The 12,360-nt window shown below is 51.2% G+C and overlaps 1 protein-coding gene across 3 annotated transcripts in view; it reads left to right on the top strand.

Moving 5' to 3' along the window:
• LOC119177844 (rifampicin phosphotransferase) overlaps window positions 1-12,360 on the top strand; it is a 185,969-nt gene that overhangs the window by 32,644 nt on the left and 140,965 nt on the right. The window lies entirely within an intron of this gene.

Here is a 12,360-nt window from a genome sequence, read left to right as displayed (position 1 = left end):
TGTAGGTTCAAAATTTTGTCTTGAGAATGTCTTTGTCAGAAATTCAATGAACCCTTCATAGAAGTTGTTGATATTTTGTATTTGTTTCGCACTGCTGGTGCAACGTATTCACGCTGTCCAAATACATTTACATTTTATTGAAATAGCAATCATATGGGCACCGTGGACTGGTTTTTGCTGTCACTGCCATGTCTCGAATAGGAAATATATGTAATGTGAAGAAGAAAGAGCGTCGTTGGCAAGCAACATCGCCACCGCTTGGGTACTGGGTGCTGGGCTTCGCTCGCTCGGCTCGTGCTGATCATCGCCGGCATCTGCTTGACCGTTGCTCTTGCACGATCGTGTTTCTTCGTAGGACCACCGTCGCAACAGTCGTCAATAAACCCTTTTACAATTGGTGGAAGGTGCTGACATTCCCCGTCGCCTGAACCTGGGTGCTGCCATTCGCCGTCGCCTGAACCTGGAGCTGCGCAACCGAACGCTACCTCCCATCATGGCTACCAACAACGCGCAACCTGGCTCTTCCACTCCATCCCCCAGCAACTCCGGCGTTCTTCGTTTGCGAGAGCCCAAGGTCTTTAGCGGAGCTGATGAGACCGACGTGGAAGACTGGTTCGCTAACTATGAACTGGTGAGCGCAAACAACAAGTGGGATGACGCGGACAAATTGACTTACGTCATCTTTTACCTCACTGACGTGGCCGAAATGTGGTATAACAACCACAAAAACGACATCACGACGTGGTCCATCTTTAAAACCTTGTTTGCTGACGTTTTTGGCCGACCCGCAGTTCGCAAGTCCAGAGCCGAACAACGCTTGCGGACTCGCGCACAAAAGCCAACGGAATCTTTCACCAGCTACATCGAAGACATTATTGGTCTTTGCAACCGGGTGAACACCACCATGCCCGAGTCGGAGAAGATTCAACACATCCTCAAAGGGATAAATGACGGTGCATATCAGCTGCTCCTGGCCCGTAACCCTGCCACCGTTGCGGAACTTGTCACTTTGTGTCAAAGTTTCGACGAGTTGAGCAAGCGGCGCGCCCTGACTCGGCCATTTTCCTCACACGCCGACTCGCTCTCCAGTCTCACTTCTGTTCCCGACCACTCACCAAACCTGCAAGAGATTAAAGACTTTGTGCGTGAAGAAGTAGCTCGGCAACTGTCGTTGATTCCCTTCACGCAGCAGCCGCCGTCCTCTCGTCTGCCCTCACCACTCCGCGACGTTATTGCCGAAGAGGTAGCTCAGGCTGTTCCCGTCGCTGCCCACCAGCAGCCTGTGGCCATGCCTGTTACCCATGCGCCGGCTATGCAGCCCGTGGCCGCGCCTCTTACGTATGCCCAGGTGGTACGTAGCAGACCCCGCCAGCAGCATTTGCCACCCATGTCTTCAGTCGCTCCCCACTCCGCCCCATTTTCGACACCTTGGGCCGCACCACGAGTCAGCAATTCCTGGCGCACTCCTGACAATCGACCGATCTGCTACGCCTGCGGTACTCCAGGACACGTGGCACGATATTGTCGTCGTCGCTTCCAACCACTCCACGACGCTACTCGGCCGTTACCGTATGACCCACAGCCCATGCACATACCTGTTCCCTATCCCTCACCGCAGTATGGATGCACTAACTTTCCTGAGTCTCGGTCACACCAGCCTCAAACTCACTCTCCCCGCTCCCCATCTCCTCGCAGGCGATCACTGTCCCCAATGCGTCCTAGACCCGCTTCCTCCAACCGGGAAAACTGAACGCCGCAGTTCCAGAGGCAAGAACTGCGCCGTCGTCGAAATGCTCAAGTCCTCGCACTTCACCAGCTAACGTCGTCGCTATATCTGTCGATGGTGTTTCTACCTTTGCCCTCGTCGACACAGGTGCTGCCGTTTCTGTTATAGCCGCCCAGCTCTGCCGCTCCCTACGCAAAGTGACCACGCCGCTCTCTGGACTATCGCTTCGTACAGCTAGCGCACAACAAGTCCGACCTCTTGGCACCTGTACGGCCCGCATATTTATCCAAGGCTCTATGTACGTTGTCGAGTTCATCGTCCTTTCGGTGTGCTCGCATGACGTTATCCTCGGGTGGGACTTTCTGTCAAATCATCATGCCATCATCGACTGCGCACGCGCTGAAGTTCAATTTTCGCACCTGTGTGACGAACCTTTGCACGAAACCCTTGAGCGGTCGCCAAAACTTGTCGTGCGTGAGGACACTGAAATTCCGCCAGCCTCTCTTGCCGTTGTCCCGGTTTGCTGCGATGACTATAACGATGCTACAGTAATGTTTACACCTTCCGACATTTTCATGAGCCGCAGAGCCGTTTCCTTGCCTTTCGCTACACTCGACGTCACTGCGGGCCGAAGCAATATTTTCGTCCACAACCCCCTTTCTGCACCGCTTACGCTACTAGCCGGCGAATGTCTCGGTCGAGTGGAGTACCTCGATTCCTCTTTATTCCTTAACATGCCAGACGAATCGTGCAGTAGCGCCTCGACCGAACTTCATGCCCTTTCCCCACTGGAGTGCTCATCGAGTGACACCTTCTCGAGTTCCATCGCCGACACCTTAAGTGCCCATGAACGCGCCGAGCTTCTTAATCTCCTCCAGCACTTCGCGAACTCATTCGACGTTTCTCAGCCGGAATTGGGTCGGACTTCCGCAGTGCACCACTACATTGACACCGGTTCGCACCAGCCATTGCGTCAAAGACCGTACCGTGTCTCTGCTGCAGAACGTCACGTCATCAACGACCAGGTCGAAGAGATGCTACGCCGTCGTGTTATTCGACCATCGCACAGTCTTTGGGCATCTCCTGTCGTTCTAGTTCGAAAAAAAGATGGATCGATTCGATTTTGCGTCGACTACCGGCGATTAAACAAGGTGACGCGGAAAGACGTCTATCCATTACCGCGCATAGACGACGCCCTTGACAGCCTACAAGGAGCCGAATTCTTCTCCTCCTTAGACTTACGATCTGGATACTGGCAGGTTCCTATGGCAGAAGCTGATCGCCAGAAAACTGCGTTCATTACACCAGATGGCCTGTACGAATTTAACGTAATGCCATTTGGTCTTTGTAATGCTCCTGCCACGTTTGAACGGCTCATGGACAACACACTGCGTGGACTGAAGTGGTCTGTGTGTCTATGCTACCTCGACGACATTGTCGTTTTCTCCCCCGATTTTCCTACGCATCTGCTTGGGCTCCAACTGGTTCTGACGTGTTTAACCAACGCTGGGCTCCAACTGAACCTTAAAAAGTGCCGCTTCGCCGCGCGAGAGCTGTCCATCTTAGGGCACATCGTCTCCAAGCATGGTGTTCGACCCGACCCTGCAAAACTGCGAGCAGTCGCTGAGTTCCCGAAACCTACTACACTGAAAGAATTACGCAGTTTTGTCGGACTATGTTCGTACTTCCGGCGCTTCGTGCGAAATTTTGCATCGATCATGTCACCACTGACCAACCTCCTACGCGGTGATGCAGACCTTTCATCCTGGTCTTCTGACTGCGACGTCGCGTTTGCCACGCTCCGTAGTCTGCTAACATCTCCTCCAATTCTTCGGCATTTCGACCCAACAGCTGCAACGGAAGTTCACACAGACGCTAGTGGGGTTGGTCTAGGCGCCGTCCTCGCCCAACGCAAGCCGGGCTACTCCGAATACGTCGTCGCTTATGCGAGCCGCACACTTACTAAAGCTGAGGCCAATTACAGCGTCACTGAAAAAGAGTGCTTGGCGCTAGTGTGGGCGCTTCGCAAGTTCCGCCCTTATTTGTACGGTCGCCCATTCGACCTGTTAACGGACCACCATGCACTTTGTTGGCTCGCCACATTGAAAGACCCTTCTGGCCGCCTAGCTCGGTGGGCACTGCAAATCCAGGAGTACGACATTCGTGTCATCTATCGCAGCGGACGCAAGCATTCTGACGCCGACGCCCTGTCGCGTTCGCCTTTACCTACCGACTCGGCCTGCGGAACCACTGGTATCTCCATCGCATCTCTCGACCTCGACTCCTTTACCAGTGAACAACACAAGGACCCGTGGATCGCTTCTCTTTTTAACTGTCTTTCTGGATCGTCAACCACTGCGCTACCACGATCTCTCCGACGTCAAGCTGCTCATTTCGCCATTCGTGATCGGCTACTACACCGACGCAACTACGCCCCCGAAGGTCGTAAGTGGCTCTTGGTTGTCCCGCGCAGCTTGCGATCACAAATCTGCGCCTCCTTTCACGACGATCCCCAATGTGGTCATGCCGGAGTTTTCAAAACTTACGAACGCATTCGCCATCGCTTCTACTGGCGCGGAATGTATAATTTCGTTCGAAAATTCGTTATGGGCTGTCCTGACTGTCAACGTCGCAAATCACCGCCTTTCCACTCGTCCGGTGCGCTTCAACCGCTTCCGTGCCCTGCCAAACCTTTCGATCGGATCGGAATTGATCTCTATGGCCCTCTACCGACAACATCAGATGAAAATCGGTGGATTATAGTCGCTGTGGACCATTTAACACGCTACGCTGAGACCGCCGCCCTTCCAAGTGCCACTGCGCGGGACGTAGCATCCTTCATCCTTCATCGCTTCATATTACGACATGGTGCACCTCGAGAACTACTAAGCGATCGAGGTCGAGCCTTCCTATCAGAAGTCGTCACGTCTCTGCTTTCTGAATGCCATGTTGTTCATCGCAAGACCACGGCATACCACCCGCAGACTAATGGGCTCACGGAAAGATTTAACCGCACCCTTGGCGATATGCTCGCCATGTATGTGACATCCGATCATACTAACTGGGATCGCATTCTTCCATTCATTACGTTCGCATATAACACCGCGGCACAGTCTACCACTGGATTTTCACCTTTCTTTCTTCTTTATGGACGCGAACCATCCCACACCATCGATACTCTCCTTCCATACCGTCCTGACGCATCCGAATGCCCATCTGTGTCCGAAGCTGCACGAAATGCGGAAGAGTGCCGTGAACTCGCACGCACCTTTACGTCTCGAGAACAACAGTGCCAGAAAGAAAACAACGTCGACTCTTCACAAAGCCCCAGCTATTCCCCGGGATCACTTGTATGGCTGGCTGTTCCTTACCAAACCCCCGGCATTTCCTCAAAACTCGTTCCAAAGTACGAGGGCCCATACCGCGTTTTGGAGCAAACCTCGCCGGTGAATTTTCTCATCGAGCCACTTTCCCCATCTGACGACATGCGCCGGCGTGGACGTGACATCGTCCACGTCGCCCGCCTTAAGCCATATTATAGCCCTCTGCCTCCAGACTCTTAGGTCGCCAGGATGGCTCTTTTTCGGCGGGGGCAAATTGTGAAGAAGAAAGAGCGTCGTTGGCAAGCAACATCGCCACCGCTTGGGTACTGGGTGCTGGGCTTCGCTCGCTCGGCTCGTGCTGATCATCGCCGGCATCTGCTTGACCGTTGCTCTTGCACGATCGTGTTTCTTTGTAGGACCACCGTCGCAACAGTCGTCAATAAACCCTTTTACAGTAACAAAAATGGTGCAAAGGAAGACAAATCAGACGAAAACCATAAAGCCTGCTCGACCGGGGATTCGAACCAGTGACCCCTTACTTTGCTGCACGCTCCGTTACAGAAATCAGTCATACTTTTCTTTCTTTAAAGAGCCACAAGAAATGCAGGCGCCGGCGTATTAACGTGAAATGAAATGAACTTTGTTTGGTCCTGAAGAACTGCTCAGACACCCCTCTAAGAGGAATCCGCCGCAGTTGCTGGCCACGTCGACGCCGAGTCAGGAATACCATGGCCCTCCGCTTTTTCGCAGGCCTCCTGGACTGCCGAGCGTTGCACAGGGAGCTTAGAGTTTTTAACGGCCCTTTCCAGTCTTCTTCTGTGATGAACTTTGCGCCGTGTAACGCCGGACACTGAAAGAGCATGGGAGCGAGTCCGCAGTTATGTGCCTCACAACTAGGGCATCCTGGAGTTATGCCATCAGCAAAGTGGCTGAATGTGCTACGAGACGAGAATGAACCTATGTGTAGCATCCGAAGAATCGATGACTGTGGCCCAGTGAACTTAGAATGCGGAAGCAGGTATCTTCGGCTAGACAATCGATATTGTGACGTCACTTTGTGAAAGGTGCCTAGTCGACCTTTGAAGTTATCCGCGAACCCGGCTCCCTAGCCACCCAGACCGCCACGGCACGTGCTTTTTCGCTCACGATTATGGCAAAATTCGTTGGCGTTAAAAGGAGTCGCATGCACCTCTCAGCCCATGTGGGCCGGAAATGGTGATATTGTGGTAGCCTACTACTGCCCTAAAATTTAAAATTGTGGCAGCCTTCCTGGAGACTATCGCTGAGGCAAAGGCCGAGATGGCAGCCCTGGAGTCAGTAAGTATTTCCGGACGTGAGGGGTTCGTTATCCAAGGCTATCATTAGCTGCTGTGCTACGGAGTCGGACACTTTCCTCACAGAAGCTGAGTTGAGTACGCGACAATGATCAATGACCAGAGGCACAAAACAATTGCAGCGGCCATACTGCGCTGTACTGACGAAAGCTACATTGCCCGTGAAACTAGCCACGAAATCAAGGAGAGGCTCGGCCCGTGCCTTCCACTGGCCAACATTGCACTACGGAGGAATGTTACACGGGAAGGGTGCCACCTCATCGCGCCCTTCATTGTTTGTGATAAGACGATCTTCTGTTCCTCCCCTGTCATATGATGATATCCCAGTGACTGTAGGAGACGCTGCCGAATTTTCGTGGAGGAGAACCGCGTCATCTGATCTAGTGTTTGTGCCTGGGGGAATTTCGAGAGAGTGTTGTGCATTCCCAGACTCAAGAGCCTGTCCCTGCCTGTGCTTATGGGGAGGCGTAGCATCCTTTTGATGTTTTTACGCATTAAAGTGTCGAGTTTATCCTTCTCGCGTTTAAAGCAATTTAGCGAGGTCCACGTAATTAATGTGGCTCACGTGGAATGCATGGCAGAGCTGACGGAGATTGCTCTCCCTCAGCCCTCCCCTGCGGCTTAAAACCCTTAATATCAGTCTGAGCATGTTCTCCGTTTCGGAGGTGATACGGGGCAAAACCTGCAAATTTCTGCCGTTAGATTCAAGAAGGAAGCCAAGCACCCGAATACAATTGACTGCAAGAATCGACTGCCCATCTAATGTGGTTATCATAATCATCACCTGATCAAATGGTGACTCGTGCCCTCTACCGGGTCTAACCAGCCGATTTAGATGCAACTCCAGTTTAGAAGAGGATAGCTGAAGCCCTGTACCCCGTAGAAAACTTTCTGTGATAGAGAAAGTCGATTAGAGCGCCTCCTCCACTTCAGCATCCGAACCGTTCATAATCCAGACTGTAATGTCGTCAGCAATTAAGGGGTAGTTGGTAATGGATACAGTGGATAGGTTCTCCAAAAGGCCTTTGTTGGCTATGTTGAACAAGAGGGGTGAAATCACCGATCCCTGCGGCGTGCCCTTTTCACCCAGAGTGAAGGCTTCCAATTTTAATTCACCAATTTTTCTGGTCCCTGAAGAAGGCATGGACATAGATACAGAACTTGGGACCTAATCCCATGCGCTCAACCTCCTCCAGGGTGAACTGATGTGAAATCGTCTCAAAGACCTTGGCGAGAACAAGGGCCAATATTTCCCCAACATCTCGCGGTGTGCCAGTCGACTATTAGCTTCTTAATCAGCAGCATCACATCCTGGGTAGAGAGACCTGGCCGTAAGCCTACCACGTTGTACGGAAGGAGCTCTTTATTCTCAGTATACTAAGGTACTCTTTTGTATACTGCATACTCCATCACCTTCCCCTCGCACCATCTGAGGCAAAAGGAACGTAGGTTCTCCGTGGCGAGTACCTTGCCTGGCTTGGGAATGACTATTACCGAGGCGGTGCACACGATGCCTCCGGCACGTAACCTTCTGCGCAGAAGGTATTGACCTCCTCCGTTAACTTAGCGATGGACTTATCGTCGAGATTGCGCAGCAACCTGTTCGTAATGCCATCTGGACCATGGGCTGAGCGGCTGTTAAGCGCATGAAGCACGTTTTTGATCTCGGGGTTCGTAAAAGACGAGTCAATTTTTTCGAGCGGCCTTGTCTGGTAGACCGGGCAAATGCAGTCCCTGAAGGGGCCAAGTGCAAGGTATCACTCTGCAAATTACCTAAGTGGTTTCAGTGACCACACTGCTCCGCCATGCTTGAACTAAGCGGTCGATTGCCAACCTCTGATTACTTATAGAGTTTGTCTGACCGAGTATTACTTTAAACAGGTTCTCTTTACCTGCGCATTTGCTTGTCTACTTTTGAGCAGATCTTGTTCCACTACTGCCTAGAAAGCACCTGGCTATAATTTTCCATACCTTTATTGGAAAGAGCTATGCGTTTGCGGAACCTTCTATTTAGCTTCTGTGAATGCCTTCTCTCAACCAATGATTTTTTAGCCTCCAATGCATGCACAAGGCACCAGTCTATTGTATCTACCTGTAAGTCAGTTTGGATAGTCTTGGTTGCGAGGAGCTCATCCTCCACTAGCCGAGAAAAGAGTTCCTTTAACATGGCACATTCAGTCTTATCAGCTTTCCGGCGCTTCCTCAATTTGTCCAAGTCCGTCCCCATGTACTCTTTAGGTGGAGCCGCCCGGGTTTCCTGCGTGACTGCTAGGATTAAGTGATACATTCTCAGGCTTTCTTGCAAGTTAATTCACTAAACCCTCCCGACATTTCTGATGAATGCCAGAGGTAGAGTGGCGTCTCTTTAAAAGGAATTGCCCAGCCGAGTTGGGAACTGAGAGTAGGTGACGATCTCCAAAGAACAGTCTGCCATAGCTTTAACAAGGTTTCTCTACTTGAGAGTGGCGTTTGGATAAACCCAGGCTGGATGAGCTGCGTTAAGGTCACCGATAGCTACGAGCGGTGAATTGCCTGCAAGGGTGCTGTTATGCCTGCGAGTCTACAGCGAACGTCCATGCCTCTGAAAAAGGCAATCTGTGTCAAGGCCAGCACGCGAGCCCGCCTGACGTGAACAACTCAACAGCGTCATCATGCGGCGGTGCCTTTCTGTCGCGCACGCACAGCGAGCCTGTTGCAGCAATAGGCGCCTTCCTGTCTGGCGAGTCTTATGCAATGCGTGGCGACGTCAGTCGTCCTTGGCTGCAACCACGCGCAGCGGCTCTGGATTGGATGAGAATGACGTGGCCCAGCGGCGACTCCATTGGAGGATTCTGACCTCACGGCCAGCGGCGCTTCTGGTTGGACATTTGGTTACTCAAAAAATACTCCCGGTGCATATAAAAAAGCCATGCGGCACGTCGCGAGCAGTAGACCTATGTGTCAGAGAAGAGAGCTCGGCTCTTCGAGCCTCTAAGCTTTCGGCCCCAGTGCCGAATTTGTAATGCCTCTGTATATATGCTGTACATAAACCTTGTTTATGTACAGCATATAAACCTTGTTATGTACAGCACGAGCGAACGAGACGATCGTCTCGTTCGCTCGTGTGTCAGCTCTGCGCAAGAGCAGTCGCGAGCTGAGAAAGCTACGCTACCAAACGGCTGGTGACCTTCCCGGCGGAGTTCGAAGCAGTGGCGCCTTCGGGACCGTGTTGGCGTCGCCGTCATTCGTAACAGTGGAGGTCAGCGGTGGGATTCGTGGCGCCCTTCGTAACATCGTCGGAGGTGCGCTTTGTAATAGTACCCACCTTTGCAACCACCGAGAAGAACGCCTGCTAGTGATTCCGAGGGCTGCTGTAAACATTCGGTACGATGCTGCACTTGCCAAATATTCGGGATAATTCCAACCAGCTGAGCCTCCAAAGTAGAGTTGCTGAGCACAAGCGTGTGCTCTCAAAGCGCACGTTTGTTCGAAACCGAAAGAGCTAGACCACGTTGCCCTGCCCCCCTAAATGATATAGATCAATAGCCGGGTAAGGCAACCACCGCATCAATGGTTTTTTGTAAAGTAATGACTTGTGGCCGAACCGCCAATGAAGCAATGTATTGCTGGGGAGGCCTTACGCTTCCTGAACCCCGCGCAGTTGCACTGCCAAAGGACGAACTCAGTTGCGTTGGGAGCGGTGGCTGCTGCTACAGGTTTGCCGTCTTAACGGCACGTCCAAAACGACGGGAGTCTGATCAATCGGCGTACCAGGACCCTCGGAGAGAACAACGGAGGCAGGCGTCACCAGGACAAAACAGTTCCCGCCTGGAGTGAGTCTGCTTTCGATCATCGCAACTTTACACGCTATTAGGTCAAAGCCTTCCGCCTGCCGCGCTATCACCTTTTGTAAATCTTTGATTGCTCCCAAGACATCCAGGTCGGAAGCCGCCACCACCTCTCCTTCCGTACCGACCCTTCTCTTAGCCTGCCGCTGCTCTACTGACGAACACCGGGCCTGGGCCTGTGCTGTATTCTTGAGAGCTTCACACTCGACCCTCATATGCTGAAGCTGCGCTTTTAAGCTAGTATTAACGGCAATCTATTTGTTGACACTATTTACCACTAGCGGTTGCAGATCTCGGAGGAGCTCGAGTGTTTGCTACCTGCAACTTTCCTACATTTCCTTCCAATTTAAAAACTGCCCTATAGATTTCAAATGGTAGCTCCAATCCATACCCAGTCGGGATCTGGAACAAAAGATCAAAAAGAGTGCCCGGGCAATTGCGGGTGGTCTTCACCTTCCGGTGCCGACCTACGTGGAACCACCGACTGGTTGAGGGGGTGTTAGGACTTCGCTCGCTCTTGTATCAATAATGTTCTCTATATGTATGAGTACCACGCACGTCTTGTGTCAGACGTCGCCACGTGGCAGGACACCCAGAGAAGTGATTCCGCACGCTGCACTCTAAAAGAAAAAGGAATAGCTATTTTAGGGGTGAAGCTCCTTAAGGTGGGGATCGTGCGTCTCCTGTATGTGGTAGCCACCTGTGGTTTTAGTCCTTCGAATGTCGGCTGATTGGCTGTACATGTATATGACGAATATATGACAAAAAAATGAGAGATGGTGGTATTTGGAGTGTTCACTCGTCGGACGGACATGTGGACAGATAGACTGAGAGACAGACACTTAAACCGATGAATAGGCGGACAGACAGACAGATGGACGGACAGACAGACGGGTGTATAGACGCACGGATTGACTGACGGATGCCTCACCCACTCATCATCATGCACTCCTTGGATATGCTGTGATGTTTTTTCATCCAGTGGCCATGGTGCTTCTTACTCTACTATGGGACAGCATAAAGCTGTCCCACTTGATGAGGTCATGTTCACAAAAATTATGCCGTGAACAAGAGAGTCCATCTGCCACAAAGTGACTACGCTTAGAGGTGCTCTCTGCATATTGCATGGTTGCCAACGACGACAGAAAGTGCGTTTAGAAAAAGTGGGTAAAGATTTAAAGTACTAGTTACTCTACTATGGGAGAGCTTAAGGACGCCCCGGGGAATTCGAGAGAAATGTTATAATACAAGAAATAAAGACCGAAGTACAAGGAAGCGCGAGAGCTTGTGAATGCCTTGATCCACCGATAGCGCTCTACTAGAAGGCAGAAATATAAACTACCAGATTACGATGCCGGATTCCCCCCCCCCCCCAAACTTTACCCATACATGTCTGACTTGGTGCACTCGCCTTCACGCCTTTATTGCAACGAGATTGAATCTTTATTTTTTGAATGGATGTTGTTCGTAAATTAGAGCAAAATATTTCTAGATGAACCACTCCATAGGACGAGGGCAGAAATTTAATTTATTAAATATTTGTTTTGGGCAATTTGGTATATGCTTACTGAAAAGACGTGTACCATCATAAAAGAAAAAGTAAGGACTCTCTTTCTGTTCTGTCCTTAATTTTTCTTTGTTTATGGTACGCGTTTTTTAGGGGCGAAGCCGCTTGTGCCGTGGGCCGTATGTCCTGTGTCGTCGTAGTCGGCGTAGCAGCCAGTTGCATTGCATTGCATGCCAATAATAAAAACGGTGTCGCAGCACATTCGCCCAGTGAATGGTGATGAGTGGGGCAAAGCATTCATCAGTCCGTCTGCCCATGCGTCCATCCGACCATCCGTGTGTCCGTGCGTGTGACCATCCACCTCGCCTCACTCGTCTTCATTCACGTCATAGATATGCTTTGATTTTTTTACTGCTCGTACAAATACTATTCTTCGTAATAGTCCACGAAGAGAAAACGGAGATTCAAACTCGTCAGTTGAAAATGCAGTGTTCGTTTACGCTACATAAAAAGAAGCGCATGTCAAGGTATATCAAGTAGAGGTAACTTGTCTGGCCAGCTGCACATTATCTGGTTATGAAGCTTTCCACGGGTGGGACTTTGAAGAACCAGCAAGAATACTAGATATTCGCAGAACTGAATG

Source organism: Rhipicephalus microplus, chromosome 1 (genome assembly GCF_043290135.1).
Source record: "Rhipicephalus microplus isolate Deutch F79 chromosome 1, USDA_Rmic, whole genome shotgun sequence".
Lineage (NCBI taxonomy): Eukaryota > Metazoa > Arthropoda > Arachnida > Ixodida > Ixodidae > Rhipicephalus > Rhipicephalus microplus.
The sequence above is the reverse complement of the archived record's forward strand: the minus strand, read 5'-3'. Positions and strand labels throughout refer to the sequence as shown.